The 7,025-nt window shown below is 32.7% G+C and overlaps 1 protein-coding gene across 11 annotated transcripts in view; it reads right to left on the minus strand.

Annotated features, from left to right (window-relative positions):
* il11a (interleukin 11a) overlaps positions 1 to 7,025 on the minus strand; it is a 103,758-nt gene extending 96,733 nt beyond the window's left edge. For 8 of the 11 annotated variants that reach the window (XR_009808772.1, XM_061915361.1, XM_061915365.1 and 5 more), the window contains exon 1: positions 6,891 to 7,025. The gene's annotated coding sequence lies outside the window, so the exon portion shown is untranslated. The remainder of the gene's footprint in view (positions 1 to 6,890) is intronic. The other 3 variants (XM_061915363.1, XM_061915357.1, XM_061915359.1) reach the window with 3 other exon arrangements.

Below are 7,025 nucleotides of genomic sequence, written 5' to 3' on the forward strand. Positions count from 1 at the left end.
TCAACGTTGTTTGAGTTGTAGAATTTTTGTTGGGAAATGACCAAATTTCAACGGTCCAAACTACGTTGCAACCAGAGATCGAATAAACGTCAAAAAGCGTCTTTCAACGTTGTATTTGGGTTGTAGAATTTTGGTTGAGAAATGACCAAATTTCAATGGTGGAATCAACGTCAGAAGCCAAAATTGATTGAACGTTGTAAAAATCATATTTCAGCGTTGTATTTGTGTTGTAGAATATTGGTTGAGAAATGACCAAATTACAACGATCAAATCAACGTCACAACCTGACATTGAATAAACGTCGTCAAAAAGCATGTTGTTTCAATGTTTTTGTGTTGTCGAATATGACCAAATTTCAATGGTCAAATAAATGTTGAAACAACCTGACATTGAAAAAACGTTTCCAAAAAGCATGTTGGTTCAATGTTGTATTTGAGTTGTAGAATATTGATTAGAAAATAACCAAATTTCAATGGTTGAATCAACGTCGGAACCCAACATTGATTAAACCTTGGCAAAAAGCGTGTTGTTTCAAAATTTTTGTGTTGTCGAATTTGGTGGGGAAATTACCACATTTCAAGGGTTGAATTGACGTCGAACCCCAACATTGATTAAACGTTGTGAAAAAGAAGGTTGTTTGAGTTGTAGAATATTTGTTGGGAAATGACCAAATTTCAATCTACGTTGCAACCCGAGATTGAATAAACATCGTCAAAAAGCATGTTTCAACGTTATGTTTGGTTTGTAGAATTTTGGTTGAGAAATGACCAAATTTCAATGGTGGAATCAACGTCAGAAGCCAAAATTGATTAAACGTTGTCAAAAATCATATTTCAACGTTGTATTTGTGTTGTAGAATATTGGTTGAGAAATGACCAAATTTCAATGATCAAATCAATGTCACAACCTGACATTGAATGAACGTCGTCAAAAAGCATGTTTCAATGTTTTTGTGTTGTCGAATATTGGTTAGAAAATGACCAAATTTCAATGGTCAAATCAATGATGAAACAACCTGACATTGAAAAAACGTTTTCAAAAAGCATGTTGGTTCAACGTTGTATTTGAGTTGTAGAATATTGATTAGAAAATGACCAAATTTCAATGGTTGAATCAACGTCGGAGCCCATCATTGATTAAACCTTGGCGAAAAGCGTGTTTCAAAGTTTTTGTGTTTTAGAATATTGGTGGGGAAATGACCACATCTCAATGGTTGAATTGACGTCGTACCCCAACATTGATTAAACGTCATCAAAAAGCATGTTGTTTCAACATTGTTTGAGTTGTAGAATATTTGTTGGGAAATGACCAAATTTCAACGGTCCAATCTACGTTGCAACCAGAGATCGACTAAACGTCGTCAAAAAGCATGTTTCAACATTGTGTTTGGGTTGTAGAATTTTGGTTGAGAAATGACCAAATTTCAATGGTGGAATCAACGTCAGAAGCAAAAATTGATTAAACGTTGTCAAAAATCATATTTCAACGTTGTATTTGTGTTGTAGAATATTGGTTGAGAAATGACCAAATTTCAACGATCAAATCAACGTCACAACCTGACATTGAATAAACGTCGTCAAAAAGCATGTTGTTTCAATGTTTTTGTGTTGAAGAATATTGGTTAGAAAATGACCAAATTTCAACGGTCAAATCAATGTTGAAACAACCTGACATTGAAAAAACGTTGCCAAAAAGCATGTTTCAACATTGTATTTGAGTTCTAGAATATTGGTTGGGAAATGACCACATTTCAACGATCAAATCAATGTTAGAACCCAACATTGACTCAACGTCGTCAAAAAGCATTTTGTTTCAACGTTGCATTTGTGTTGTAGAATATTGATTAGAAAATGACCAAATTTCAATGGTTGAATCAACATCAGAACCCATTGATTTAACGTCGTCAAAAAACATGTTTCAAAGTTGTATTTGTGTTATAGAATATTGGTTGAGAAATTACCAAATTTCAACAGTCCAATCTACGTCGCAACCTGACATTGAATAAACGTCATCAAAATGCATGTTTTTTCAACGTTGTTTTTGTGTTGAAGAATATTGGTTGGTAAATGACTAAAATTCAATAATCAAATCCGTCAAAACTCAACATTGATTAAAAATTGTCAAAAATAATGCTTCAACGTTGTATTTGTGTTGTAGAATATTGGTTGAGAAATGACCAAATTTCAACGGTCAAATCAACGTCGTAACCAAACATGGATTAAACGTCGTCAAAAAGCATGTTTTTTCAACGTTGTTTTTGTGTTGAAGAATATTGGTTGGTAAATGACTAAAATTCAATAATCAAATCCGTCAAAACTCAACATCGATTAAAAATGGTCAAAAAATAATGTTTCAACATTGTATTTGTGTTGTAGAATATTGGTTGGGAAATTACAAAATTTCAATGGTCAAATCAACGTCACAACCTGACATTGATTAAACGTCAGAAAGCATGTATTTGTTTTGTAGACTATTGGTTGGGGGATTGACCAAATTTCAATGGTCAAATCAATGTTGAAACAACCTAACATTGGATAAATGTCAAAAATCCTGTTTTAACGTTATGTTTGTGTTGTAGAAAATTGGTTGGATAATGACTAAAAATTCAACAATCAAATCCGTCAAAATTTATCATTGATTAAACATTGTCAAAATGAAAGTTTCAACGTCGTACTTGTGTTGTAAAATATTGTTTGAGAAATTACCAAAATTCAACGATCAAATCTACGTCACAGCCCAACATTGATTAAACGTCGTCAGAAAGCATGTTGTTTCAACGTTGTGTTTGAGTTGCTCAGTGTCAGAACCATAATTCAACAAGTTCTCAACGTTGTTTCAATGTCTCGTGCCTGCTGGGATTTATTTTTGCAATCAGCCTGACCAAATTCTTGATACTAATCTTTGCGATCACCACTTATGTCTTTTGACAATAGTCTAACCCAGTGGTCCCCAACTACCGGGCCGCAGTTGGTACCGGGCCTTGGCCCGATTGGTACCGGGCCGCAGAAGAATTTTTTATTCAAAAAAAAAAATACAATTATTAAATCAACATAAAAAACATAATATACACTTACAATTAGTGCACCAACCACAAAAACCTCCCTTTTTCATGACAAAGAAAAAAAAAAAAAAAAAAAAAAAAAGATACCCCCTCCCCCACGGGCCGCGGGACAAATTATTAAGCGTTGACCGGTCCGCGGATTCCAAAAAGTTGGGGACCACTGGTCTAAACTGTCACATTTAATATAATTAAAATAAGGAGTTAAATCAGTGGTCACCAACCACCGGGCCGCTGAATAATTTTTTATTCATTTTTATTTAAAAAAAAATAAAATGAAACATTTTATTTTTATTAAATCAACATAAAAAACTAAATATACACTTACAATTAGTGCACCAACCACAAAAACCTCCCTTTTTCATGGCAAAAATGTCCCTTTTTCATGACAAAGGAAAAAAAAAAGAAATAAGAAAAAAGGATACCCCCCCCAGGCCGCGGGACAAATTATTAAGCGTTGGTACCGGGCCGTGGCCTGATTGGTACCGGGCCGCAAAAGAATTTATTATTTTTATTAAAAAAAAAAAAGAATTTTTTTTTTTTTTTAATTAAATCAACATAAAAAAGACAATATACACTTACAATTAGTGCACCAACCACAAAAACCTCCCTTTTTCATGACAAAGAAAAAAAATAAAAATAAAAATAAAAAAATGAAACCTTCCTTCCCCCCAGGGCCGCGGGACAAATTATTAAGCGTTGACCGGTCCGCGGATACAAAAAGGTTGGGGACCACTGAGTTAGATTATTCAGTGTGGGTACTTGAGCGGGGCCCCTGGCCCCTCGGTTGGGCCCGGAGGTCAAAAAAGGTTGAGACCGCCTGTGTTAACGCACTCAGACCTTTAGTAGGCGGGACTTTTCGTGTATAGTGTGATGATTTGTTGTGTAAACAGGTCATGGGTGCAGCAAAAAAAGGAAAAAGGCAAGTAGGCCTGGACTCCCTGCTGTGTCCCTCTTTTCATCCCCTTCTCCGCTGACTCAGCCCCTTTTTTGCTCGGGCACTTCCTTCCTTTGAAGACGGGAAGAATCTTTCATTACCCGACCAGCGAGGAGATGACAGGGCCAGAAGAAGCGCGCCATTGTCCTCCGGCGTGACTCTTTCGCCCCCGCGCTGGTGCAGGCCTAATTACAGACAAACGCCACCACAACAGGTGTGGAGGGAGGGGGGGCCCGCACACCTGGCCGCCTGCGGTGAGGCCCGCTCGGGCGATGGCGCAATTCCGGGTGAAAGTGTGCATGACATGGCGTCTGCGCGGCATCACAGGAAGCTTTTTGTGTGTCACACGCTGGCCCACGCCGACGTCTTTCTTCATCCTGATCGCAGGAAACCTCAAACAATTAGCAAGTCTGAGGCACCACCTGTGTCGCATTACAGGACGTCACTGCGTTTGCACACACCTCCTTTTTGGACGCCCGATAGTCGTCCCACTTTGTTACCAACACAAACATAGGCCATGATGGACAAAAACAGCAACAAAATAGCACCATAAAAAATAGATACCAACAAAAATTGACTGAATTGATAGAAAACAAATCGGAACCATAAAAAATTAAAAAATTCGACTAAAATGATAAAATACATCACCAAATAAGAACAATAAAAAATAATGAAAATTACTAAAATGATAAATCAGAACCATAAAAAATAAAAACTAAAATGATAAAACAAATAGGAACCATGACAAATAAAAAAAATTGACTAAAATGATAATAAATCAACAAGTCAGAACCATAAAATTTTTTATAAATGAAAAAATACTAAAATCATAAGACAACAAATCGGAATCATGAAAAAGAATGTCAAAATACATTCACAAATCACAACCATAAAAAATTTAAATACAAAAATGACTAAAATGATAGAACATATCAAGTCAGAACCATAAAACAATTACTAAAATGATAAGACAAACAAATCGGAACCATAAACAATGGCTAAATTAAGAAGAAATCAACAAATCAAAACCATAAAATACAAGAATGACTAAGATGATAGAAAACACCGATTCAGAACCATAAAAACAAAAAATTCAAAAATGACTAAAATGATAAAAGACATCAAAGTCAGAACCATAAAAAAAATACTAAAATTATACGACATAAAACATTTTTAATTGAAAACATACTAAAACGATGAACATTAAAAAAATCGGAAAAATAAACAACAAATACAATTATTAAAATAGGACATCAACAAATCAGAACCATAAAAATGAATAAAAAATTTACTAAAATGATAAGACAAACAAATCAGAACCATAAAAAATGGCTAAAATGATAAGAAATCAACAAATCAAAACCATAAAAAATAAAAATACAAAAATGACTAAAATGATAAAAGACATCAAAGTCAGAACCATAAAATAAAAAAAAATACTAAAATTATACGACATAAAAAAATTCATCGAAAAAATACTAAAACGATGAACATCAAAAAATCTGAAAAATAAACAATAAAAAATAAAATTAAAATAATAGGACTTTAACACATCAGAACCATAAAAAATAAATTAAAATAAGACAACAAATCAGAACCATTAAAATTAATAAAAAAATACTAAAATGATAAGACATCAACAAATCAGAACCATGAAAAATACATTAAAATAAGACAACAAATCAGAACCATAAAAATGAATAAAAAAATTACTAAAATGATAAGACATCAACAAATCAGAACCATACATTAGAATAAGACAAAAAATCAGAACCATAAAAATGAATAAAAAAATTACTAAAATGATAAGACATAAACAAATCAGAACCATAAAAAATGAATAAATGAAAAAAGATACTAAAATGATAAAAGAACATCAGAACCATAAAAAATAAATAAAGACTAAAATAATAAAATAAATAGTCATCATTGTCACCGACGTCCCACTGGGTGTGAGTTTTCCTTGCCCTTATGTGGGCCTACCGAGGATGTCGTGGTAGTTTGTGCAGCCCTTTGAGACATTAGTGATTTAGGGCTATATAAGTAAACATTGATTGATTGATTGATTGATTGATAAAATGATAAAAGACATCAACAAATAAGAACCATGAAAAATCAAATGAAAATACTAACATGATGAGTAAACAAATCAGAACCATAAAAAATACACACAAGAATGACTAAAATGATAAAAGACATCAAAGTCAGAACCATAAAAATAAAAAAATATTCAAATTATGACATTAAAAAAAATCTCAATCATAAACATTTTTTAAATCGAAAAAATACTAAAACGATAAAGAACATCAAAAAATCAGAAAACAATAAAAAATAAAATGATTAAAATAATAGGACATCAACAAATCAGAACCATAAAAAAATAAAATGATTAAAATAATAGGACATCAACAAATCAGAACCATAAAAATGAATAAATGAAAAAAAGATACTAAAATGATAAGACATCAACAAGTCAGGACCATTAAATTTGATTAATAATGACTAAAATAATGAGAAATGAACAAATCAGAACCATAAAATATTACTAAAATGATAAAAGACATTAACAAATAGACATTATATATTTGTGTGTATATATATATATATATATATATATATATATATATATATATATATATATATATATATCGTCAAGTTATGTTTTGTTTGTTTGTTTGTGCTCTCCCGTAACTTGAAAAAGGTTTGGACTTTTTGACCAGGGTTTATAGAGGGGATATACTGAGACAAATCTCAGTTTCTCCTTTTATGTTGGACTTGATTTCTTCTTTTTTTTCATTAAATAATTGTAAGGCATTTAAACATTGAACAACCTTAGCAATTAAAATAAATTTAACATACAAAAATCAAAGATGAAAATAATATAAGTCATCTCACCGACAGCCACCCTGGCCTCAGTAAAAAGTTGTGCACTCCTGCTTTTGGAACATTCTCTCCTCCAGCAGTTTTTGCTGGCCTGAAGTCTGAGCTAGAGCTGCAGACTTGAAAGGAGTGGATTTGGTGGATTTGATC

This window comes from Nerophis ophidion, linkage group LG11, assembly GCF_033978795.1.
Source record: "Nerophis ophidion isolate RoL-2023_Sa linkage group LG11, RoL_Noph_v1.0, whole genome shotgun sequence".
In the NCBI taxonomy this organism is placed as follows: Eukaryota; Metazoa; Chordata; class Actinopteri; order Syngnathiformes; family Syngnathidae; genus Nerophis; species Nerophis ophidion.